Consider the following 27,546-nt stretch of genomic DNA (forward strand, 5'->3'; position numbering starts at 1 on the left):
TGGTGAATTAACTGGCATAACAGGTTTATTTCTGAGTCAAAAATGGTCTTCAGTGGTGGCTGACGTACACGTTCATCACAATGCAGTTTTTTTGTTGTTGTTGCATAATTGCAATTCATATTTAAAATATGTTGTTGCATTTCATGTTTTTAAAGAATATTATTTAGTTTTGATCATCTGAGTATCTAGAAACTTCTGAATTCAATTGAGGTTTTTGTACTTCAAGGTGCTATGGGAAATCAAACTAACTTAACACCTTATTTCTATAGGGCTAGTTATAATATTCATGAGTAAACCACTTTACTGATTTGGGACTTTGCTTCTATTGTAAAAATGTTTGTTTCCTTCTCCATAACAGATATTGTTTTTCTTTTATCAGACTCTTAATGATTTAGAAATCTTTGTGATTCTATGAATATCTGAAGCCAAACCAGACCAGTTTGTTTCCTAACATCAAACATCGTACAGGAAATATATTACAATATAAATTTTCTTCATAATTTATAAAGGCCCAGACTTTTATTTTACTATAGTTAAGACTATGGATTGCTCCTCAGTTGTTAGTTAGGTAGTCTTTCTTAGGGTGCTTTCACACTGGCAGTTTAGTTCGAAATGCAGCACGGTTCGCATGAAAAATTGGTAATGTGAAAGCTGTCATGTGGACTGGGGAGCGCACTGCGTTACCGAACCCGAGACTACCTGTAGGAGGTGGTCTGAGTTCGGTTGCAATGGAACTGTAGCGTGATTCGCGTGAATGTGAAAGCAACTCGGACTTGGGTGCGCACTCGTTCAGTAAGTAAAGTAACCTGCGCATGCGTTTTAGCCGATGATGACATCTATCTATTTATCTATACACCTTATAAATACTATATATAAATACTATTATAGGTTATAAATATAGGGTATAATAGGAGATGACAGTGGACACGAGCGTGAGTAAGCGTGCAGTGTAAACAAAGATGCAAATGAATTCCTTGCAATCAGCTGTCTCCTCAAAAAACGCCGTTTCGAGCAGCAGCAAGCCACCTTCCCCTGGACATCTGATGAGTTACACCATGAAGTGCACATATACGCAGTTGTCATTCACTCTGCTGTGCATAATGGCACCAAAATAACAAAAAGTATGATGAGTCGCGTTGTGTTCTCCATGCGTGTTTGTGATGACATAAGATGAACGCAGATGGACCGGGGTTCGATAGAATCAAGAGAGTGTGAAACCAGACCAAAGCTGCGGGGGGCACCGGGAACAATCGCACTCGGAATCGGACCGCAGCAAACGTGCCCAGTGTGAAAGCCCCCTACAAGAGCACCTTTTATGGTTTTTCAAATATTACCTTTCATGTAGTGTGTTATATAGCTGTTTGTGTATGTAAAAAAAGTGCAAAGTTTCAAAAATCAAAGTGCACGACAAATGGGAGATATTGAACCGATTCTCAACACCTGAAACGAGTCGTTAGTAATTCCAGACTTATTTCCTGTACTAACCTACATATAGGCTGTGTCTCGTTTGGAAGGCTGCTCCTCCGGAGGTCACATTTGTTGGCCGCATACGTCATCAAGGCTGTCTCGTTTCATTTAAAAAAATAATAATAATTTTTTTATTGGGAATGCAAAAAGGTTAACAATTGTATAAATGTAAGTGCATATACATAAAAGGCATTGACAATAGATAATAAGAAATAGAAAGAAAAAAAAAAGAATGAAACGAGACAGCCTTGATGACGTATGCGGCCGACAAATGCGACTTCCGGAGAACGCATCCTTCCAAACGAGACACAGCCAATGTGGTAACAAAAAAACCTGCCTCTGGTCTTCATTGGCTGCTCGCGAACAGCTTTGACCCACCCTCAAACACTACACTAAGCAGTAGACCAATCACAACAGACTGGGACATCTGACCAATCAGAGCAGAGTAGCCTCTCTGAAAGGAGGAGTTTAGAATGAATCCTTTATAACGGATCATTGAACGAGTCATTTTTTAAAACTGGGTAAAAAAGTTAATGCTGCAATTTAAATTATGAGTAAATTAAAGTGTTTTTTGACCTTGGATGCATGTAAATCTATTGTATGAGACCTTTTAAAACAAAATTAGGCACATTTAAAAACCATAATAGGTGCTCTTTAAATAATAATTTGTTTTTGTTATGAAAAAAATAACGCGTGCCACATAATAAATGACATGCACGCGATACCAGTCTTCAATCACCCCATGCACATCTGCGTACCACATGAAGCATATTTAGCACTTATAAAGTCCAACAGCAACATGAATATCATCAAATTTGCTTCGCCAGACTGAAATTTCTCTTCGCCGAAAAATTTAATTGGAGGAAAAACCCTGAATAAAAATCTTACAAGTAGACTTACATTGGAGGTCCTAAGCCATGTCTAGAAACCAGTATATCACAGAGAGCTGTTTTGACTTGGCCAGGAAGTGACCTAGCAACCACCCAGAACACCCTAGCAAGTCAAGTCATTTTTATTTGTATAGCGCTTTTCACAACACACATGGTTTCAAAGCAGCTTTGCAGGAAATCATGCATTAACAAAAAATGAAACTGTAATATCTATAAAGTCTTAGTGATCATTGTGTAGTTTGATTAAATATGATTGTAAATTGTGTATAGAAATAAAATAATAATTGTATTTAGAACCCCTGTGAGCAAGCTGAAGGCAACAGTGGCAAGGAACACAAAACTCCACAAGATGTTGGTTAATGGAGAAAAATATCCTTGAGAGAAACCAGGCTCAATGTGGGGGCCTGTTCCCCTCTGGCTAAACAGCATGAATGTAATGGCAATGTTAGTTATGTGCAGTGCAAGTCATGGTTTTAAATTTGTAAATTAAGTAAACGTTAAGGTCCATTGTTAAAAAAATAAAATATATATATACAGGTGCATCTCAATAAATTAGAATGTCGTGGAAAAGTTCATTTATTTCAGTAATTCAACTCAAATTGTGAAACTCGTGTATTAAATAAATTCAATGCACACAGACTGAAGTAGTTTAAGTCTTTGGTTCTTTTAATTGTGATGATTTTGGTTCACATTTAACAAAAACCCACCAATTCACTATCTCAAAAAATTAGAATATGGTGACATGCCAATCAGCTAATCAACTCAAAACACCTGCAAAGGTTTCCTGAGCCTTCAAAATGGTCTCTCAGTTTGGTTCACTAGGCTACACAATCATGGGGAAGACTGCTGATCTGACAGTTGTCCAGAAGACAATCATTGACACCCTTCACAAGGAGGGTAAGCCACAAACATTCATTGCCAAAGAAGCTGGCTGTTCACATAGTGCTGTATCCAAGCATGTTAACAGAAAGTTGAGTGGAAGGAAAAAGTGTGGAAGAAAAAGATGCACAACCAACCGAGAGAACCGCAGCCTTATGAGGATTGTCAAGCAAAATCGATTCAAGAATTTGGGTGAACTTCACAAGGAATGGACTCAAGGCATCAAGAGCCACCACACACAGACGTGTCAAGGAATTTGGCTACAGTTGTCGTATTCCTCTTGTTAAGCCACTCCTGAACCACAGACAACGTCAGAGGCGTCTTACCTGGGCTAAGGAGAAGAAGAACTGGACTGTTGCCCAGTGGTCCAAAGTCCTCTTTTCAGATGAGAGCAAGTTTTGTATTTCATTTGGAAATCAAGGTCCTAGAGTCTGGAGGAAGGGTGGAGAAGCTCATAGCCCAAGTTGCTTGAAGTCCAGTGTTAAGTTTCCACAGTCTGTGATGATTTGGGGTGCAATGTCATCTGCTGGTGTTGGTCCATTGTGTTTTTTGAAAACCAAAGTCACTGCACCCGTTTACCAAGAAATTTTGGAGCACTTCATGCTTCCTTCTGCTGACCAGCTTTTTAAAGATGCTGATTTCATTTTCCAGCAGGATTTGGCACCTGCCCACACTGCCAAAAGCACCAAATGTTGGTTAAATGACCATGGTGTTGGTGTGCTTGACTGGCCAATAAACTCACCAGACCTGAACCCCATAGAGAATCTATGGGGTATTGTCAAGAGGAAAATGAGAAACAAGAGACCAAAAAATGCAGATGAGCAGAAGGCCACTGTCAAAGAAACCTGGGTTTCCATACCACCTCAGCAGTGCCACAAACTGATCACCTCCATGCCACACCGAATTGAGGCAGTAATTAAAGCAAAAGGAGCCCCTACCAAGTATTGAGTACATATACAGTAAATGAACATACTTTCCAGAAGGCCAACAATTCACTAAAAATGTTTTTTTTTATTGGTCTTATGATGTATTCTAATTTTTTGAGATAGTGAATTGGTGGGTTTTTGTTAAATGTGAGCCAAAATCATCACAATTAAAAGAACCAAAGACTTAAACTACTTCAGTCTGTGTGCATTGAATTTATTTAATACACGAGTTTCACAATTTGAGTTGAATTACTGAAATAAATGAACTTTTCCACGACATTCTAATTTATTGAGATGCACCTGTATATATATATATATATATATATATATATATATATATATATATATATATGTATATGTATATACACACACACACACACACACTACCGGTCAAAAGTTTTGAAACACTCATTCTTTATTATAATTTTTTTTTCTTCACATTTTAGAATAATAGATAAGTCATCAAAACTATGGAATAACATCAATGGAACTATGGGAATTATGTTGTGACTAAACAAAATCCAAAATAAATCAAAACTGTGTTATATTTTAGCATCTTCAAAGTAGTCACCCTTTGCCTAGAATTTCCAGACATGTACTCTTGACATTTTCTCAACCAACTTCTTGAGGTATCTCCCTGGGATGCTTTTTAAACAGTATTGAAGGAGTTCCCATCTATGTTGGGCACTTATTGGCTGCTTTTCTTTATTATTTGGTCCAAGTCATCAATTTCAAAAAGTTTTTTTTTTAAATTAAGTTTTAGTTTTATAATGAAATAAATTAATATGGTGGCACAATTATATTTTTGTCTACAAAACTAATTTCAAACATTTAAGCATATGTCTTAATATCAAAAGATTTTTAAGATCATGAGAAATATTTCAGTCAAGTGTTTCAAAACTTTTGACCAGTAGTGTATATATAATTATTTGTAAAAAAAATTTTTACTTTAAGATTAATGACTAATGTCTTTTGAAGTCCATCCTTGATTAACTGCAGAAGTTCACATTGATGCAACTACTTGGAACACTTTAACAACCGCATTGCATGGTCCAGGCATTGTGGTTTGCACGGGCAAGCACAACTCACGTTTTCATTAGAAAATGTAAAATATGGATCAGGGGTTTTCAGACTTGGGTCCAGGGGCCGCAAAGGGGTGCTAGGGGGTCCGTGGAAAATTTCAGAGAATTTTTTTTTTTTTATTGTATTTTTAAAAAGTCAACTCTAAAGACCGGAAATCATGACATTAATCAAGTTATTTTTTTTCTCTTGACAGCCATAGTTTCATGTTGCGTCAGCAGCGTGGGAGACCCAAGTTTGGCTCCCGTGTTAAATCCAGGAAGTAATTGCGTTACAGTCTGAAAGTGGAGCTCACACGCACCATTCGTGCGAAGACTTACCGCTTTGGCCACTGGGGGCAGTGTTTTGAATTTCAATAAGCACAGAGAGATTTTACCTAAAGAAAATTTAATTGCAAAAATAAACAATGTTTTCACAGCTTTCTGAATACGCCCCTCATCTGTATGAAGGTAAATCAGTAGCAAACTCAAGAGCTTGCAAATTTAGATCTGAGAACTTGTACAATAAATATTTGTACTCGTAAGTTGAAATTTACACTCACAGCACCAATGTGAAAACATGTAAAATAAAAATTTGAAGTTGAATGTTGCAATCTGCACTCACATACAATAATTCAAAGCTTGTGTTCTGAATTAACAATTGCAGACAAGTAGTCACAAATGTGTAAAATGACATTCACATAAATACAACTACAGACACAAACTTGTATTACACATTAACTTTTGTACTCCCACACTTATCAATAAGTATTCCGTCACTGATATACTAACGTGTATTATTGATGAAGACCACTTTTCACTCAAAGATGTAAAGTTTTACCAGGTATCCCAAGTATTGTACAGGTATTTGTCCATTAGTGTGATGTCTAAATAACCAACATAATTCATTACTCTTTTAGCTGAAGCAAGTTCGCTAATGATGATCAATATTTAAGGGAAAATGTACAGTCAGCCGGTCATTATCTTAAAATAAACCATGACAGGGTGATTAGGGCCCTAACGTGAAGCTGTCTTTTATTATCACACTGAATGGGGTTTATTTTGCAATAATGACCAGATGACTGTACATTTTCCCTTAAATATTGATAATTTACATTGTCGAGTGGAAAGTGGTCATCTTCAATAATATATGTTAGTATATCAGTGAAGGAAATTTTTTTTTACAAAACTTTAATACTATTTAATTAATAATTAAAAAATTTACCCTTGGATTGTTAGATCCCTCTATCGCTATGCTTTGCCCTAGTGATATCCAATTCGTGAAAATATCGTTATTTTGAACCGGTTCTTGTCAGTGAACGAGTTGAACCAGTTCACCAAATCGGACTGAATTGTTTGAAACAGTTCATGTCTCGAGTCAACACTGATGCACATTTAATCAATCATAACACATTCTCGGAACTGCCTGACACTCCGACTTGAAATAAGCCGATAACCGGAAGTTATATGATCCTAGAACTGGTATTATCTGCTTTTCCACACTATTCTTTGCAGTGAACTGCTCCAACTAGTTCACAAATCGGACTGAACACTTCGGTCGTAAAAGTTCTCGTCAACAGTATGACGAGTCGCTCGCAGCAGTTCTTGAGCCAGCAGAACACTGAACTGAGAATCACATCTTTTGGAGGTGTCCAACGTACTGAGAACTGATGATACTGAGTATGCGTGGGTCGTGTGATTAAGGGGGGCCAAATGTTTGTTACTGGTGTATTTTTCTGTACAGCAAAATGTATAACAAATAAAACATACTGGAAATATGTTTATGACTTAATTGTATGACATCCGTCTTATCAATGTATGATGATCTGGTCACAGCAGTTCTCAGCTCAACAGTACACTGACTCAGTCACGAGAACTCTCGAAACAGTACACTGAACTGAGAACAGTCTCTAATGGACATGTCCGAAGAACCGATGAGTGAGCTGCTGATGTGAGCATGCATGTCCCGAGGGTTTGACGAAATGTAAATTTCTTTAATAACAAATAAAACGTACTGGAAATATGCTTTTGTTTTACTGAAAATATGATTTTGTTTTATTAAATAGTATTTAATCAAAGCATGCTAAAACTCAGCTGACAAATGTAAATGAATGTTACATTTGGTCGCGAGTTCGAATCCAGGGCGTGCTGAGTTACTCCAGCTAGCTCTCCTAAGCAGCCAAATTGGCCCCGTTGCTAGGGAGGGTAGAGTCACATGGGGTAAGCTCCTCTTGTTCGCTATAATGTGTGGTTCTCGTTCTCGGTGGGGCGCATGGTGAGTTGTGCGTGGATGCCACGAAGAATATCGTGAAACCTCCACACGTGCTACGTCTTCGCGGTAATGCGCTCAACAAGCCATGTGATAAGATGCGCGGATTGACGGTCTCCGACGTGGAGGCAAGTGAGATTCGTCCTATGCCTCCTGGATTGAGGCGAGTCACTACGCCACCACGAGGACTTAGAGCGCATTGGGAGTTGGGCATTCCAAATTGGGGAGAAAAGAAATTATAATAATAATTCGCAGTTGCACTGTAAAATGAATAAAATTGAGCAGGAATTTCCCGCTCGATGAACGTGGAACTTGCGGGAATTATTATTATATTTTAAAAAAAAAATTATCCCCTTTTCTCCCCAATTTGGAATGCCCAGTTCCCAATGTGCTTTTAAGTCCTCGTGGTCGCGTAGTGATTCGCCTCAGTCCGGGTGGCGGTGGACGAATCCCAGTTGCCTCCGCGTCTGAGACCGTCAACCCGCGCATCTTATCACGTGGCTTGTTGAGCGACATTGAGAGACATAGCGCGTGTGGAGGCTTCATGCCAACAGCTTTAATTATTAACAGGAGTGATAGTTTTATTGCATCACTTGCTAACAGAAATACAGTATAACGGCATTTGCATGTCATATTAACAGGTTTCGAAAATTTTATACATCTGTAATATCTTAAGCACAGTAACTATCCAACAGAGCGCTCCCTCACTGCGCTCACTCACACTAAACTCAAGCGCTCAACGCACTGATGACAGCTGCACGTGAGAGAGAGGGAGAGATAGAGCGAAGTTACTCACGCATCTTCTGGTGTTACAATTTGATACAAATACAAGTTTATTGATTTGTTCATCTGTATCTATTGGTTTAGTAATTCGCAGCTGCGGGGGCCTGGGTAGCTCAGTGAGTATTGACGCTGACTACCACCCCTGGAGTCGCGAGTTCAAATCCAGGGCATGCTGAGTTACTCCAGCTAGGTCTCCTAAGCAGCCAAATTGGCCCCGTTGCTAGGGAGGGTAGAGTCACATGGGGTAAGCTCCTCTTGTTCGCTATAATGTGTGGTTCTCGTTCTCGGTGGGGCGCATGGTGAGTTGTGCGTGGATGCCACGAAGAATATCGTGAAACCTCCACACATGCTACGTCTTCGCGGTAATGCGCTCAACAAGCCACGTGATAAGATGCGCGGATTGACGGTCTCCGATGTGGAGGCAACTGAGATTCGTCCTTTGACTCCTGGATTGAGGCGAGTCACTACGCCACCACAAGGACTTAGAGCGCATTGGGAGTTGGGCATTCCAAATTGGGGAAAAAAGGGGAGAAAAGAAATTATAATAATAATTCGCAGCTGCACTGTAAAATGAATAAAAGTGAGCAGGAATTTCCCGCTCGATGAACGTGGAACTTGTGGGAATTATTATTATATTTAAAAAAAAAACTATCCCCTTTTCTCCCCAATTTGGAATGCCCAATTCCCACTACTTAGTAGGTCCTCATGGTGGCGCGGTTACCTCTATCCGGGTGGCGGAGGACAAGTCTCAGTTGCCTCCGCTTCTGAGACCGTCAATCCACGCATCTTATCACGTGGCTCATTGTGCATGACACCGTGGAGACTCCCAGCATGTGGAGGCTCATGCTACTCTTAGTGATGTCATTACGTGCTAAAGTAAAAGAACTGTTGAATAATTTTTTTGAATGAGTTAATTGAAACAAACCGGTTCGTGGAAAAGTATCGGACTTCCCATCGCTACTTTGCCCTATTAAAAAGGCACAGGCTGGTGCTGTGGCGTGACTTCATAGCGTACAAAAACGTCCCATTTCGTTGACTAGGCATCAACCAATAAAACAACTTAATTGCCCCCTCCCCTGCCAAACACTGGTTTTGCTCTCTCGCATCAGTGTTTACAAGTTTACAAATGAGTTTTGCTACAGGATTTTCACAAAAGTAGTTGCAAAAGTCAAGTCGTGAAGATTTAAAGTTGCAGTGCCAGATTTGAGAGGTTGTAAATAAACAACCTTTTGTCTGTAGTTGTGTTTATGTGAATGTCATTTTACACATTTGTGACTACTTGTCTGCAATTGTTAATTCAGAACACAAGCTTTGAATTATTATTTGTGAGTGCAGATTGCAACATTCAACTACAAATTTGTATTTTACAAGTTTTCACATCAGTGCTGTGAGTGTAAATTTCAACTTAAGAGTACAAATATTTATTGTACAAGTTCTCAGATCCAAATATGCAAGCTTTCAAGTTTTGCTACTGATTTACCTTCATACATGTGCTGTTGATTAAAAAGTCAGATAGTCCCGCCCCCAACTCACGCCTTTGGTTGAGTAATATTGGTGGGTGGGGTCTAAGCATGCCGCTCAAAACAAACACAGGAATGTTTATAGCACCAGAGAGACAGTGTTTACATTATGAACCCATTAATGGCTTACTTATAAATGTCTCTGCCTATTAAGCTGGGATAAAAAGTATTTTAACACTGAAAAAGTGATATACTTCAACTTTAATACAAAGCAAATATTTTCTAGATAACATTTGAAAAATTTATTTTTGCTTTATTATAATATAAACACTTATTATTAAATTTTGCAAACAACGATGCTGGATTAATAAGATCACATGCACTGCTTGTATAACATCACACTTACTGCTTGTGCACAACAAAAATGTCTCAACTCATGAATATGCATTATTATACACATACAAATATATGGTTGTTTTTACATATGGGGGTCCCTTGCTGGGGGATCATCATATTTGGGGTTCCTTGGCATCAGAAATTAAAAAAAAAAACCTGATCTATATGATCTGGTTGGTCATCCTCAAAATAAAGATGAGGATTTTTAAGTTTCTGACTATATTTGTAGGCCTCTTCCTATCCCTTTGTCCAGAGAAAGGCAGGCTAAGCAATGAGTATGCTGTGCTACAATCTATGCATTCTGTTTGCATTGTGTGCTGATAGAAAGTTGATTCTTGCATGATAGCTCACCTAAAAAAATTCTTTTTTTCTAAAAAAAAATTATAATTCTGTAATTTACTCGCCCTCATTTTGTTCCAACCCTGTTTGACTTTCTGTTGTAGAACACAAAAGATGTAATGAAAGTGAATGTAGGGCTGGGTGATATGGCAAAAAAATAAAATATAATTTTTATTAAACCTTTGGATGATTCACAATTTGATTTTTCTCAACTTTTAAATGTACTCACATGGTTCAGATTGCTTTATTAGAACGCAAGGCCAACCTGGTTAGAAACCCAAGTTCTTTTCATAGGAAACAAAAGTGCACAAGAAAAATTTACAAACACACCAAATGCACCATAGGGAGAAGTTGTCAACAGAGTGTAAATGTAAAATAAATTAAAATCTGATAAACCCAGATATTCAGAAATAATAGAATAAAATAAGAAAACGACAAAATACTTCTTAGCCAGTGTAGGTATCCATTTTTCTCTAAACCAAGTCTATCTAGAAAGCTTTCTAGAAATCAATATCTATAAATTATCAAGTTTATCAAAAAAGGACTCATTGTATATCAAACCATTTGTGTGTATATTCATAAACCCCTGCAGATAGAGACGCGCCCTCTAGCGGTTCACGCTGAGCAGCACAGTAATATGAAATAATTTATCATTACAATTCAACTAGCAAAGTTTGTCAAAATGATTGCTTGCCAAATGTTGGCTATAGATGCAGTACACTTGAAACACGTCACAGAACAAAGCAATGATTAGCGATCTATCTGAATCATCATTGTAAAAGGAGCAGTGGATGTTTGATTCTCCCATATATAGCCTATATCCATCTGATCTGAAATGAAGTTGGTTACGCCTGTCATGTAACCAATGCTTTTTTATGGGTAAAAAGAAAAGAAAGGAGACTGTTCATCAACATGCACATGCTGAGGCCAGTTATGATCTTAAGCCTGTGTATACATGCATGATGGACGAAGTTGAGTTACAATCACACTGAACAATTGTACTGGGAATATTACCGCTGTCTTTTATATCAGTCTCCTTGTTAAAGTGTCATGTTCATTTGGAGCACGCCACACATGTGCAGCTGATCAGAACGGGAGTGACAAGCTTTGTGAATTTTTTCTCTTCCTTATTCAGCCTTTGGTAGATTTTCAATGTATCTAACTATAGCTTTCAGATGTTTTTATGCAAAATCTCGATTTTAAAGAAATAAAAATATGTCCAAATGCAAATTCAAATGAACTGGAAAAATCTGAAAAACCGCCCAGCCCTAAATGAATGGTGACTTAGGCTAACATTCTGGATGAACCATCCCTTTAAGCACTTACATTAGTGTGTATGCATGTTTGTGTTAGATCAGTTTGATATCTCAGAATGTGTGATTGTTTTAGCATCCTCTGTGCTTATGTGTGAAAAGATCATGGGCTGATTTTCTTGGTGGATATCTTTTTTCCTCTCAGCATCCCTGCCTTGCTGACCTGCTTAACACAGCTCTGAGATGAAGAGAGAGTGAGGGTGAATGAGTTTGAAAGCATGGAGGAGTGAGTCCATGGAAGATGGGAAAGGTAACAGGAAAGTTGAATAAACTTTGAGAGAAGAGATCTCAATAAGTCAAGTTAAATGAAACTCCTATTCAATCTAAAGACATAAAGGAAAGGTGTAAAGATGGATGTGTGTCAGAGAGAGAGAAAGAGAGAGGTAGTCATTGATGGAGCTGGATGGGATAAAGATGTTTTGAGTTGCTCCTAAAATACTTCCTTCACCATTTTAGTAATCTTTATCCATCCCTTGCAAATCCCTGTTCCATGAGAGAAGTCATTTAAAGTCAAGATGTGATGACTTTTGAGACATATTAAAATCTCAGTGTAGACTTTGCTTTTTAATTCAGCTACTGTTAATTCTGAGTCCATAAGTTTATTCTTTATTTGATTGATGAAGCAAGTAGTGAGATGACAGGAAATTCTGAGAAGATGGGAACTCAATCAGGAAATCTCGGTAAGGGGTATATTTGAGCCAGCATCTCCTGCATGAGCACCATGGCTCAATGTCTGGAGCACATATATTAGCCACTAGGCTATAGATCCAACTTCCTTAATATTTATAAAGTCTTTATAAACATGCCAGTGTTGGGGTTATAAAACGTTTCGTATAGTATACATGGGACTGGTTTTTATGTTGCTGAAGTACAGAAAAGTCATAGCCCATTTGCAAAAAGGAAAGGAAAAAGAAAAAGGCTGAGGTTTACCATCATATGCTGAGGGGTTGTTTGTGCCACTGGACACAAATGCACAAAGGTAAAACTTCCCAGACTAGCTAAAAGGAGATTTATTGACAAAATATAATAATATGATATATTATGAGTTTTAGGGTGCTTTCACACTAGTACTTTTGGTGCACACCCGTGATCGAATTACTTCAAAGTTCGGTTCGCTTGGGTGGTGTGAACGCTGTTTTCCGAACTCTGGTGCACACCCGCGAACTGCACCAGAGTCCACTTGAAAAGGTGGGCTAGGGTATGGTTCATATAAACTCTGGTGCTGTTTGCTGCTAATATGAACACAGTCGTACCAAATCGCAGAAGTGAACCCTTATTGATGACGTATAATTTGCATCTTTGCAGGCTCCCGATCGCAGTTATTATGGTTTAATTAATTTCTCATACCAGCTTGTGTCCAAATAATTCACCTTCAGAGAGCAGCTCACATTCTTCACTCTTGCAATGCATCCGCTGGCTTGCAGCAGACAAACGCTAATATTTTTCACCTCATTGCGCATTCAATGCATCCGTGGCAGACAAACATAATTGTCATTTTGTGCATGTAAAGTTTTGATGGTAAATCAAAAGAGATGAATACATCAATAACACAGCAAAGCTGATGTCTTATTGAGTTATTGCCTAGTTACAGTAGTAAGCAGCTGCCGCTTGTACTCACGTTGATGATGTAATCAGACCGAGGTTCGGACCCAAAAAATATGATGTGAACAGAGACCAACAGGGGGAGGGGGGAGGAAACGAACCCGGGTTCAGTCCAAGCAATCGAGTCAAGTGTGAGAGCACCCTTTATGAGCTAGCTGTCGTAATCTACCCCCCTGATGAAAAAGGCATGTAGAAAAAGAATGTACTATATTAGTTAAACCATCATCATAAAAATCATAAAGATACACTACACTCATTCTTTATGAACTTTTATTAACTTCACTCAAATATTAGTTTGCTTGGCCAGCTACCTAGAAACAATTAATTTACCTTGGCGTTGGCAAATTGAAAATTGTGAGTTGCCATGTTCTACAACCAAATCACCAGCATGGTTGAGCACGGTTAGCTGACAGTGCCAAGAAATCCTGACCAAGAACTATATGAAATCATACCGTGCTGCACTGTGCTCAAGTGGAAATGCTACTGGAACCGTTCCTCACTGTGCTCCATTCTGTTCGGCCCGATGGTGGAAAAGTGCAAGTTTCAATTCAGATATTTTGTGTAGAACACAATTTATAAAAGGATTTGAGGATTTGTTTTGTTTTTAGGGCCTAAGCACTGAAAGTGTGGAGGCACTATTTTTCTTCTAAGGATTATTAGGCCCCAAGTACTGAAAGTGTGGCGGTCCTATTGTTCTTCTAGGGATTATTCTTATTAGGGCCCAAGCGCTGAAAGTGTGGAGGCCCTATTGTTCTTCTAAGGATTATTATTATTATTAGGGCCCAAGTACTGAAAGTGCGGAGGCCCTATTGTTCTTCTAAAGATTATTATTTTTTTCTTGGTTTCGGGGGCTTTTGGACACTTTACATGCTTAAAAACTCATGAAATTTTGCACACACATCAGAGTCATCGCCATTAGGGCTTGGCAATAATGTCATACATGGGCGTGTGGAGGGGGCTCTGTAGCACATCCCTTTTGAGCTAGTCACAAAACTTTGTACATTTATAGATCTCATCAAGCCGGACAACTTTTAGCGCTGACAGTCATAAGCTCCGCCTAACAGGAATTCGGCCATTTTGGACTGTTTGAAAAATGTATGATCTGGAATTAGGCCTGGGAAAAAGTTAACACATGGGTGTGGCTGGGGAGCGCTGTAGCACCACCTTTTCACAAAAGTGGTGGGGTCAATTTTTTCTACGGTCACCAAACTTGTGACATATATTGTTCTCTTCAAGCCGGACAACTTTCAAAATTATAGTCATTAGCTCTGCCCAACAGGAAGTTGACCATTTTGGATTAAATGTGCATTTTTTTTTTAAAATTGCAGGCCGGAACTTCTGAATACTCATCCTAGGGGATTTATGTGACTGTCACCAAATTTAGGCAACCTTATGCCAAGACATTGAAGATGCTAAATTGCAAATGGATTTTTTATATTTTGAACGGTGTCGCCATGACGCAGCAATAAATGTATGGCTAAAAAATGTGAAACAGGACATTCCTTATATCTTCTGTGTGCATTGTATGATTTTGATGAAAATTTAGCTGTATGTTTGGTAATGGGGGCTGATCACTTTGACGTGGCTATTATGGTTCACGGTAATAGCGCCACCAACTGGCAGTAGGAAGTATAGCACTTTTAACAGACTTTGAAATAGCCTTCTTATTTTTACATGAATTGCTTCAGAATTCTTAAGAATAATGTCAAGACACTGCTGATGTAAATTTTTAAAGGGATATCTGATATCTTAAATACTGTTGCCATGGCAATGCATTATTTGTTATTATTATTTTCTTCCTAAATTTGGGTGTTTTTGAGGCACTTGGCATGCTTAAGATTTCATAAAATTTTGCACACACATCAGGGTCGTTGGCCATTAGGACTGGGCAAAATATCACACATTGGCGTGTGGTGGGCATGTAACGGGGTCTCTGTAGCACTCCCATTTTCATGTAGAGTCACCAATCTTGGTACATATATTGTTCTCATCAAGCCGAACAACTTTCATACTTACAGTCATTAGCTTGCCCAACAGGAAGTCAGCCGTTTTGGATTTTCTGAAAATCGCAGGCTCTGAACTTTTAAATACTCCTCCTAGGGGATTCATGTGACCAAATTTGTGCAGCATCATGCCAAGACATTCTAGATGCTAAATTGCAAACGGATTTTTGATATTTTGAAAGTTGTTGCCATGGCAAAGCAATACATTTATGGTGAAAAATGGGGAACAGGAAGTGTCTTGTATCTTCTGAGTGCAATGTGTGATTTAGATCAAAATGTAGATGTATGTTTAGTCTTAGGGGCTAATCACATGGATATAACTATTTTGGGTCATGGTCATAGCACCACCACCTGGCAGCAAGAAGTGTGGCTCTTACAACAGACTTGAAAATAGTCCTTTTATATTTACCCAGATTGCTTCAGAATTGTTTAGAATAATGTCAAATGCCAAATGCATGTGTCCACCTTGCATTGTTTTCCAAAAGCCACCGGGTGGAAATGGACCCATGGTGCTTGGACCTGTCATCGCTGCTTGCAGCTATATTTCTAGTTTGGTTTTCTTTGTTTTCTTTTTCTCCATTAGGAGAGTTTTTGTTATGTATGTTTTCTGTTTATTTAAATAAAAGCTCATTGTTTGCTTATCTGCGCTTGGGTCCTTCTCTCAACATTTAGATCTGTGCAAGTTTTGAGATTATAGGGAACACCTGTTTAAGAGCTTAGTTGGTATTGTATCTAACATATATGTTGCTTTTGATGTTTTGATAAATTTTGTTAGTTCTTCATGACCTATGACAGCGAAGGATTGAAGTTGCTTGTGATGAAAATTATGAGACGCTGTTTTCTGAGGTGCTGTGAGAGACGATTGCATAATTCCAATTTTATTTCTGATGTTTTTAATTTTATCAGTAAAGAAATTTATGAAGCCATTACTATTGTGCTGCGACGGAATATCTGGTTCAGTCAAGGCTTTATTTCTAACCAGTATAACCACAGTACTGAATAAACACCTAGGATTGTTTGTTCCTGCTTTCTATCGTAATATTAGAATCAGGGTGACTGATTAGTGCTACTGCTTCTCACAACATTCCGCGGCTCATTGGACATGTGTTGAGTTTAGCGTGAGCGCGCATTGAGCACGCTGTCACATTTTTGCTGAAATTCAACCTGTTAATTCGACATGCAAATGTCTTTACACCTATATAAAAAGAATGATTTCTATAAACAAGCGACGCAATTAAACTTTTGCTCCTGTTTATGAACAACGAAGCAGACTGTAGTACTACGTGTGACACTGGAGTGATCTGATTTTGCCTCTACACATCGTGCAGCTCATATTACAGCACCTTTCACAAGAAAGGCAGAAATAGCCAAAAAAATAAAAAATAAAAAAATGCTTTGTGAAATACTGCTGGGTGAAGAGAAACGCTTAAAACAGACAACTTCATCCTTAAACACCAGTTACATCTCTCATCTCCATCTCTCTAGAGCTCTATCTGACAATACAGGTATTTTTTTCTGCCTATTGAATTATATAAGAAGGCCTATGTACTGATTTAAGTAATATATTAATAATAAACATACATATTTAAAACATCATCCTATTATCTATCTTTAATATATACACTGGTGGCCAAAAGTTTGGAATAATGTACAGATTGTTCTGTTTCGGAAGGAATTTGGTACTTTAATTCACAAAAGTGGCATTCAACTGAAGTATAGTCAGGACATTACTGATGTAAAATACAGCACCATCACTATTTGAAAAAAGTAATTTTTGGTCAAATCTAGACAGGCCCCATTTCCAGCAGCCATCATTCCAACACCTTATCATTGAGTAATCATGCTAAATTGCTATTGTTGTACTAGAAAATCACTTGCCATTATATCAAACACAGTTGAAAGCTATTTGGTTGGTTAAATGAAGCTTAACATTGTCTTTGTGTTTGTTTTTGTTTCCTCAATATGCAATAGTCAGTTGATCATTGTTTTGAGGAATGAAGGCTATACAATGCTTGAAATTGCCCAAAACTGAAGATTTCATACAAAAGTGTACACTACATTCTTCAAAATCAAAGGATAACTGGCTCTAACAAGAACAGAAAGAGATGTGGAAGGCCAGATGTACAACTAAACAAGAGGATAAGTACATCAGAGTCTCTAGTTTGAGAAATAGATGCCTCACATGTCCTCAGCTAACACCAGTTTCATGTTCAACAATAAGGAGAAGACTCAGGGGTGCAGGCCTTATGGCAAGAATTGCAAAGAAATAGGCACTTTTGAAACAGAAAAACAAAAAGAAAGGGTTAGAGTGAGCAAAGAAACAGACTTTGGACAACAGATAATTGGAAAACGGTGTTATGGATCTTAACCCCATTGAGCTTTTGTGGGATCAGCTAGACTGTAAGATGCGTGAGAAGTGCCCGACAACACAGCTACATCTATGGCAAGTGCTACAGGAAGCATGGGGTGAAATATCACCTGAGTATCTGGATAAACTGACAGCTAGAATACCAAGGATCTGCAAATCTGTCATTGCTGCACATGGAGGATTTTTTGATGAAGTCTTTGAAGTAGTTAAAGTTCTGAACATTTTTTTCAAATTGTAATAGTAATTTTTCACGTTATTAATGTTCTGACTATACATTGTGATCAGTTGAATGCAACTTTGGTGAATAAAAGTACAAATTTCTTTCCATAAGAGCAAAATATGTACATTATTCCAAACTTTTGGCTGCCAGTGTGTATACAGTTGTGCTCAAAAGTTTGCATACCCTGGCAGAAATTGTGAAATTTTGCCATTGATTATGAAAATATGACTGATCATGCAAAAAAAATGTATTTTATTTAAGGATAGTGATCATATGAAGCCATTTATTATCACATAGTTGTTTGGCTTCTTTTTAAATCATAATGATAACAGGAATCACCCAAATGGCCCTGATCAAAAGTTTACATACCCTTGAATGTTTGGCCTTGTTACAGACACATAAGGTGACACGCACACACACACAGGTTTAAATGGCAATTAAAGGTTAATTTCCCACATCTGTGGCTTTTTAAATTGCAATTAGTGTCTGTGTACAAATAGTAAATGAGTGTGTTAGCTCTCACGTGGATGCACTGAGCAGGCTAGATACTGAGCCATGGGGAGCAGAAAAGAATTGTCAAAAGACCAGCATAACAAGGTAATGGAACTTTATAAAGATGGAAAAGGATATAAAAAGATATCCAAAGCCTTGAAAATGCCAGTCAGTACTGTTCAATTTGGAGATCTCTTGATACCAAGGCAAGTTCAGGTAGACCAAGAAAGATTTCAGCCACAACTGCCAGAAGAATTGTTCGGGATACAAAGAAAAACTCACAGGTAACCTCAGGAGAAATACAGGCTGCTTTGGAAAAAGACGGTGTGGTTGTTTCAAGGAGCACAATACGACAGTATTTGAACAAAAATGAGCTGCATGGTCGAGTTGGCAGAAAGAAGCCTTTAATGCGCCAATGCCACAAAAAAGCCCAGTTACAATATGCCCGACAACACTTTGACACGCCTTACAGCTTCTGGCACACTGTAATTTGGAGTAACGAGACCAAAATAGAACTTTATGGTCAAAACCATAAGCGCTATGTTTGGAGAGGGGTCAACAAGGCCTATAGTGAAAAGAAAACCATCCCCACTGTGAAGCATGGTGGTGGCTTACTGATGTTTTGGGGCTGTGTGAGCTCTAAAGCACGGGGAATCTTGTGAAAATGTATGGCAATATGAATACAGCATGTTATCAGAAAATACTGGCAGACAATTTGCATTCTTCTGCACGAAAGCTGCGCATGGGACGCTCTTGGAGTTTCCAGCACGACAATGACCCTAAGCACAAGGCCAAGTTGACCCTCCAGTGGTTACAGCAGAAAAAGGTGAAGGTCCTGGAATGGCCATCACAGTCTCCTGACCTTGATATCATTGAGCCACTCTGGGGAGATCTCAAACATGCGGTTCATGCAAAAAACCAAAGATTTTGCATGACCTGGAGGCATTTTGCCAAGACGAATGGGCAGCTATACCACTTGCAAGAATTTGGGGCCTCATAGACAACTATTACAAAAGACTGCATGCTGTCATTGATGCTAAAGGGGGCAATACACAGTATTAAGAACTAAGGGTATGCAGACTTTTGAACAGGGGTCATTTCATTTTTTTCTTTGTTGCCATGTTTTGTTTTATGATTGTGCCATTCTGTTATAACCTACAGTTGAATATGAATCCCATAAGAAATAAAAGAAATGTGTTTTGCTTGCTCACTCATGTTTTCTTTAAAAATGGTACATTTATTACAAAAGGGTATGCAAACTTTTGAGCACAACTGTATATATATATATATATATATAATATATATATATAAAATATAGGCTGTTCATAAACATCGTAACTGATTTAGCAGGTCCCCTCTTTCAAGATTTCATATGTTAACTTTCAGTGCATTGTGTCATCTTTAGTCTGGTGAGCATTGACTTGAACTCTTAAAGGGATAGTTGACCCAAAAATTGTAATACTCTCATAACTTACTCATCTAATGTATCGCAAACCCATTTGACATTCATTCTTCCATGGACCACAAAAGGGGATGTTAGGCAGAATGTTAGTCTCAGTCACCATTCACTTTCATTGTATGGAAAAAGATGAATGAAAGTGAATGGTGACTGGGGCTAACATTGTGCCTTTTTGTATTTCCTTTATATTTCTCACTTCTCTGGGCTTGGAACAAAATGAAGTTGAGTAATCATGACAGAATTTTAATTTCTGAATGAACTGTCATTTTTAATTACCTGTTATTTGATTTGCCAAGAACAACAATGTAAATGTAAGTTGGTACATGATTGTATCATGTCTTGCTGGGAAACAAGTGACTGAATAATAATATTGATGAGGATATTGCTTCTGAAAAAAATTATATTTACTCCACAGTTGAAAAATGTTTCCTTTTTTACTCGGACAAGTGAATGACCAATTTACTTATCCAAAGGACAAGCACATGACAATCCTTAATGTCAAGCCCTGGCTAAAATATGCTGACCTGGCAGTTTTTAGTGCCTGTCTGTAGCTTCAGACACTATCCTTAAATGCACCTCAAAATACCTCTAAGTTTGTATACTTCCACTTGCGCTCCATTTTCTGAGCTGCTCTCGAGAGCATGAGTGTGATCATTTACCCTGGTGCGGGGCTTTTTTCTTCAATTTTCCTTAATCGAAGGTGGGCAACATTATCAAGAGTGCTAGAGAAGACTATTTTTATTTTCTGTGATTACATCAAGTTCTTCTAGACGTTTTGGCTTACTGAGTATTTGAGACAAATCTGGAAAATTATTAGTGAAGCTATCTTTAGTGGTCGAAAGAATAGTTCTACCTGAACAGTAGTGTGGTGTAGATTGAGTGACATTAGCTAATCGCAGCATACAAGAGACAAGGTAATGATCTGAGATGTCTTCGCTCTGTGGCAGAACATCAACTCCATATGACAGAATTAAATCTAGCGTATGATTATGGCGATGAGTTGGTCCTGTCACATTTGGTCTGATTCCAGTTGAGTTGAGAATATCGATAGATGCTAATCCCAATGTGTCATTTTCATTATCTATGTGAATGTTGAAGTCACCAACAATTAAAGCTCTATCCACAGTAACTACTTGATCTGATAGAAAATCTGCAAATTCACCAAGGAAATCAGAATACGGCCTGGGTGATCTGTGTACTGTAGCAAGGGCAAAAGATGACTGAGATTTTTTTGTTTATATCTGATGGTCACATTAAGCATAAATAGTTCAAAAGTATTAAACTTGTATCCTGTCCTCTGAGTAACACCAAAAACTTTGTTAGTTTGTATGATATATACACAACTGGTCAAAACTTTTGAAACACTCCATTCCATTATATATATATTTATTTATTTACTTTTTTTTCACATTTTAGAATAATAGTAAAGTCATCAAAACTATGGAATAACATAAATGGAACTATGGGAATTATGTTGTGACTAAACAAAATCCAAAATAAATCAAAACTGTGTTATATTTCAAATCAAAATCAAATCACTTTTATTGTCACACAACCATTTACACATGTGCAATAGTGTGTGAAATTCTTGGGTGCAGTTCCGAGCAACATAGTAGTCGTGACAGTGATAAAGACATATACCAATTTACAGTAAACATCAGATTTACAACACAATTTAAAATCTAATATACACATAATTACACACAACACAATATACAAATAGTAACATACAATGTACAGTATACAATACACACAATATAGAATACACATTATACAAAACAAAAAGTATATATAGAATGTACAGTAGGTTGTATTGTACTGTATTGACATTCAGGCTGTCGGTTGATAGTAAGTTGTTAAGAGAGAATATAATAGAATAATAACACAATTTATGACAGTGAGATATAAGATTAATAAAGTGCAGTGCTGATGTGTTTGATCATGGGAGATTAAGAGTTCTAAAGTCTGATTGCTTGGGGGAAGAAGTTGTCATGAAGTCGGCTGGTGCGGGTCATGATGCTGTGATACCGCCTGCCTGATGGTAGCAGTGAGAACAGCCCATGGCTCAGGTGACTGGAGTCTCTGATCCTCCAAGCTTTTTTCACACACCGCCTGGTATATATGTCCTGGAGGGAGGGAAGCTCACCTCCGATGATGTGTCTGGCAGTTCGCACCACATTTTGCAGGGCTTTGCGGTTGTGGGCTGTGCTATTGCTGTACCAGGTGGAGATGCAGCCAGTCAGGATGCTCTCTACAGTGCAGGTGTAGAACCGTGTGAGGATGTGGCGGTTCATTCCAAACTTCTACAGCCATCTCAGGAAGAAGAGGCGCTGATGAGCCTTCTTCACAATGGCTTCAGTGTGGATGGACCATGTTAGTTCCTCAGTGATGTGGACACCCAGGAACTTGAAGCTGCTGACTCTCTCCACTGGTGCTCCATTGATGGTGATGGGACTGTGTTCTCTATCTCTTCTCCTGAAGTCCACCACAAGCTCCTTTGTCTTACTGACGTTGAGGGAGAGGTTGTGCTCCTGACACCAGCGTGTCAGAGTGTGCAGCTCCTCTCTGTAGGCTGTTTCATCATTGTCAGTGATCAAACCTACCACCGTCGTATCATCAGCAAACTTAATGATGGCATTGGAGCTGTGTGTTGCCACACAGTCATGTGTGTACAGGGAATACAGGAGTGGGCTGAGAACACAGCCCTGTGGGGCTCCAGTGTTGAGGGTCAGTGATGAGGAGATGTTGCTGCCTATTCTAACCACCTGGCGTCTGCTTGACAGGAAGTCCAGGATCCAGCTGCACAGCGAGTTGTTTAAGCCCAGAGCCCGGAGTTTCTCATCAAGCTTGGAGGGCACTATGGTGTTGAATGCTGAGCTGTAGTCTACAAACAGTATTCTCACATAAGTGTTCATTTTTTCCAGGTGGGAGAGAGCAGTGTGTATTGTAGATGCAATGGCATCATCAGTGGAGCGGTTGTTGCGGTAAGCAAACTGCAATGGGTCAAGTGAGGAAGGCAGCACAGAGCAGATGTAATCTCTGATTAGTCTCTCAAAGCATTTGCTGATGATGGGGGTCAGAGCAACAGGACGCCAGTCATTTAAGCAAGTTATTTTGGATTGCTTTGGAACAGGCACAATGGTGGACGTTTTAAAGCATGTGGGGACTACAGACAAAGAGAGGAAAAGGTTGAAAATGTCCGTAAAAACACCAGCCAGTTGGTTCGCGCACGCTCTGATGACGTGGCCCGGAATGCCGTCTGGACACGAGGCTTTGCGGATATTCATCCGTCGGAAGGATCGGGTTACATCCGCTACAGAGATGGAGAGTGAACTAACCTCTGTAGCCTCGACCACGAGAGCTCTCTCCGCGAGGGCGTGTTATTTCCCTCAAAACGAGCATAAAAATATTTAGCTCATCCGGGAGAGAGGCAGCGGTGTTCGCGGCGGAGTTTTTATTCCCTTTAAAGTCCGTGATGATGTTAATTCCCTGCCATATGCTTCTAGAGTTGGTGGTGTTAAACTGTCCTCCAATCTTGTTCCTGTACTGACGTTTTGCTGATCTGATAGCAAGCATAACTGGCTAGTTTATGCTCCTCCACGATCCTGGAATTAAAAGCGGAGGTCCGCGCATCAAGTGCCGCGCGAACATCGCTATTAATCCAAGGTTTCTGCTTCGGATAGATCCGTATTGTTCTGGTTGGAACGACGTCCTCTACGCACTTTCTGATGAAACACGTTGCGCTATCAGCGTAAAGCTCGATGTCATCATCAGAGGCGGACCGGAACATCTCCCAGTCTGCGTGATCAAAACAGTCTTGTAGCATAGAGTCTGATTGGTCCGACCAGCACTGGATCGTTCTGAGGGTGGGTGCTTCCTGTTTCAGTTTCTGCCTGTAAGCGGGCAGAAGCAGAATGGAAGAGTGGTCCGATATGCCAAATGGTGGGCGGGGGAGGGATTTGTAGCCGTCCCGGAAGGGAGAGTAGCAATGGTCCAAAACCCGGTCCCCTCGTGTGTTAAAACTAATATGTTGGTGATATTTTGGTGCGACTGATTTGAAACTGGCTTTATTAAAGTCCCCGGTCACAATGAACGCGGCCTCAGGGTGCGCGGTTTCCTGCTTGCTTATAATCCCATACAGTTCCATTTTTGCATCTTCAGAGTAGTCACCCTTTACCTAGAATTTGCAGACATGTACTCTTGACATTTTCTCAACCAACTTCATGAGGTATCACCCTGGGATGCTTTTTGAACAGTATTGAAGGAGTTACCATCTATTTGGGCACTTATTGGCTGCTTTTCTTTATTATTTGGTCCAAGTCATCAATTATTATTATTTTTTTTTTTAATTAAATTTTAGTTTTATAATGAAATAAATTAATATGGTGGCACAATTATATTTTTGTCTACAAAAATGATTTCAAACATTTAAGCATACGCCTTCAGATCAAAAGATTTTTAAGATCATGAGAAACATTTCAGTCAAGTGTTTCAAAACTTTTGACCGGTAGTGTAGGTGATGAATTCTCTGTGTTGTAGTTTATTTGACCTGTGTGATGTCTCATGGCAGCTTGTAGATGGATGGTTAGGTCATTCTGTCTGTTTCCTGACCTGGGCCCCAGTTAGTCAAATACTATCACTATTAAGACTATGAGCCAAATTTCTAGAGAGGAGAGCGGCACCTTCCCTGGAGGGATGGAGTCCGTCTCTCTTTAGCAGGTCAGGTCTACCCAAAAAACTCTTCCAATTGTCTATAAATCCTATGCTATTCTCCAGATAGGGTAACAATATAGTCAAGGGGGCTTAAATGAGAACCATACAGAAATAATCTGTGCATGCAAAACTGCAGATTTCTGCAGAATGTGAATACCTGTCATTCTCAAAGTTTTACAAATGCCTAGAGATGCACTGATGAATCGGCCAAACATCGGTATCAGGGGATATAGTCAATTATTTGCACTTTTGGAAATAGGCCGATTTGTTGAAATACAGCCGATGATCAGGGCCAGTTATTTCCTGACAAAAGGTGGTGAAAAAATGTGTCGGACAATTAACCTACATCTCGTGCCTTGTGTGAAAGAAAATGTCTCTTTTGTAGAATTACTTTGAAATAGGTGGCAGTGCCAACAGAGTTGCAATTTGTAAGTTTTGCACACTTGAATTTCAAGAGGTGGAACAACAGTTAAAACTTTTAACACAACTGATTTGATTAATCACCTTAAAGCTCGAAACTGCAAGAAATATGACAAGTCTGTTAAAGCCAAAGCGGAGGCTGCTTCAGCTAAAAAGGAATGAGCTTCAGAATCATTCAAAATTCAATTAAAATGAATTAAGAACATTAAAAAAAATTAAGAAACATACCAATTCAGTGTAAGCCTAGCCAGAGGCTATTCACAATTCAGTTGAAATGAGTTCAGAATGTTTATAAGTTAATTATGTGCTTTTTGTTTCAGTGTTTTGTTTATAACTGAGCCCAGTTACTCTGAAACATAAAAGACACGTAGAGACATAAAGAACAAAGTTATGTACATTTCTTTCTAAGTTTTGCCATTAATTATCAGTGATTTTTAAATCAAGGTAGCATAAAATGTAGAACCACCAAACTCGGTAGTGGCAGATAATCGTATATCTGTATTTGCTCACAAACTTTGTTAATTAAACATGTTGAAGTTGAAGTTTTATTTTCCTTTCTACTTAACAACACCATGATTGAATTAATGCAGAAAATACATAAAAATATTAAAAAGACAAATATAAAAGCACATTTACAGACACATTAAACATACTCAAAAGTACAATCATCAGTTGTCAATAACAGCTCTACTATTAAGTCTGATACCAAATGGAATGGTGGAATTCGCAAAACATTTGGTCCTTGTTTTAATTAAAGTTACGTTATTTTGCTTCCAAAGAAACCGTCCAGTTTTTCACCCCTAGTTGGTGGAAGAAGATTGTGTATCTTCTTTGTGTAGGATGATCCTTGTGTGAATTTTTTTTTTTTATAATTTTTTTTTTGTTGTTGTTGCTTTGTTTGATTACACTTTCAGTTACTCTAAAAAAAAAATAACATTTTGGCTGAACGTGATGCAATCACGGGCAATGGTTCCACGTGATTGTAACAAGTTCTTTTAACAAAACGGAATCTATTTAAACCCAATAAAATGGACCATGTAAAACTAACTTGAATGAATGGTGTTAGTTTAACATAAATGAATGTGAATGGTGTTAGTTTAACATAAATGAATGGTGTTCGTTTAACTTGAAATAATGTTGTTCGTTTAACTTAAATCAGTTATGTTCTCCTACATTTAAGCCTTCTTGTCTTGTTTAGCTTACATATTTATATCACATTAGATGAAGTCGATTAGGTCAAGTTACTAGAACTAGGTAATGCCAGTTATAAATGAAAATTCTATTTTCTCATTCTATTTTCTAAGTCTCAAGTATGTATAACTTGTTTTTCTCAGAAACTATAAATTAAAAGTAATGATTTTGGTCCAATTAAAATATGCAATTACTCATGTTTATTTTAATTAACCACAACTCAAAATTTTAAGTTCTGCAAACTTAATATATTTATACAACTTAAAAAATATATGTTTTTGAAATCATGAATATGCTTTCTATTAACTTGTTTTTTTAAGCCATGTTAACTTTATTAAACTATATAATTTTAGGTGACTCGAAATGTGCTAGTAGTATTACTTCAATGTTTTGCAACTGCTAATATTAAACGACAAGGTACAATTATTGACAAACATGAGGCACAACACTGAAAAAAAAAACCCGCACATTTGACAGCGACAGGATAATTTGTATACAGCTGCATTAGTGTTGCACATCCTTCAACGTTTAAACCTTATAAAGCCACCTTTCTTTAATACTCTTTTGGGTAACTCGGATCCAATGCATAAACTAGTCCAAACGTAAAAAGAAATCTGAAAAGCCTGGGCAGGTGGGTGATGACTTCACTTTCAAGAACAATGAAATTCCTGACCAGATTGTAGTGAATTGCAGTAGAGCTGTGGAATATAATCGTTATTACGATGCATCGTAATGCTGACGTGAACGATTCTGCATCGATGCATAAATATCATATACAGTATATGCTGTACTCTTTTTAAATAAAGCAAGTAGTCTTATTAAATATTAATACAAAAGTTGCCTATGTCCTCCGGAATCAAAGCACTTGTGTCTGATGTTCGTAGATAGGAGACATGGCAGAGGGAGAGCTGCAGCCGGTGCTTAAAAATGCACCTAACTTCTTGAAAGCAGATATTTGGGCACATTTCGGTTTTTACTAAGATAAGTAGAAAAATAGACTGTGTGCAAGACATATCAAACCAAGATTAAATACTTTGGCAACACAACAAATACGAGGAATCACATCTCCCTTTTTCACCCAGAGCTATAGTTAGCAGCAACCCCGCAAAACACAGCTAATCAGCCAACAATACAACAAGCAATGGTATCAAATTTACCTCAGGACTCCGAAAGGGCAAAGATCACACAGTCCATTGCCACATTTATTGCAAAGGATCTCCGCCCTTACTCGGTCGTGGAAAACACCTGCTTTCGCTCCCTCCTTCATACCATGGAGCCGAGATACAGAATCCCTTCTC

General features: G+C 38.4%; 1 protein-coding gene across 5 annotated transcripts in view; it reads left to right on the plus strand.

Annotated features, from left to right (window-relative positions):
* Positions 1–27,546, plus strand: part of LOC127453450 (dual specificity tyrosine-phosphorylation-regulated kinase 1B-like) — a 93,430-nt gene that overhangs the window by 10,230 nt on the left and 55,654 nt on the right. Inside the window, exon 2 of one of the 5 annotated variants that reach the window (XM_051719797.1) lies at positions 11,926–12,030. The exons of the other annotated variants lie outside the window; for them this stretch is intronic. The gene's annotated coding sequence lies outside the window, so the exon portion shown is untranslated. The remainder of the gene's footprint in view (positions 1–11,925; positions 12,031–27,546) is intronic. 5 annotated transcript variants of the gene reach the window in all.

Source organism: Myxocyprinus asiaticus, chromosome 15 (genome assembly GCF_019703515.2).
Source record: "Myxocyprinus asiaticus isolate MX2 ecotype Aquarium Trade chromosome 15, UBuf_Myxa_2, whole genome shotgun sequence".
In the NCBI taxonomy this organism is placed as follows: Eukaryota; Metazoa; Chordata; class Actinopteri; order Cypriniformes; family Catostomidae; genus Myxocyprinus; species Myxocyprinus asiaticus.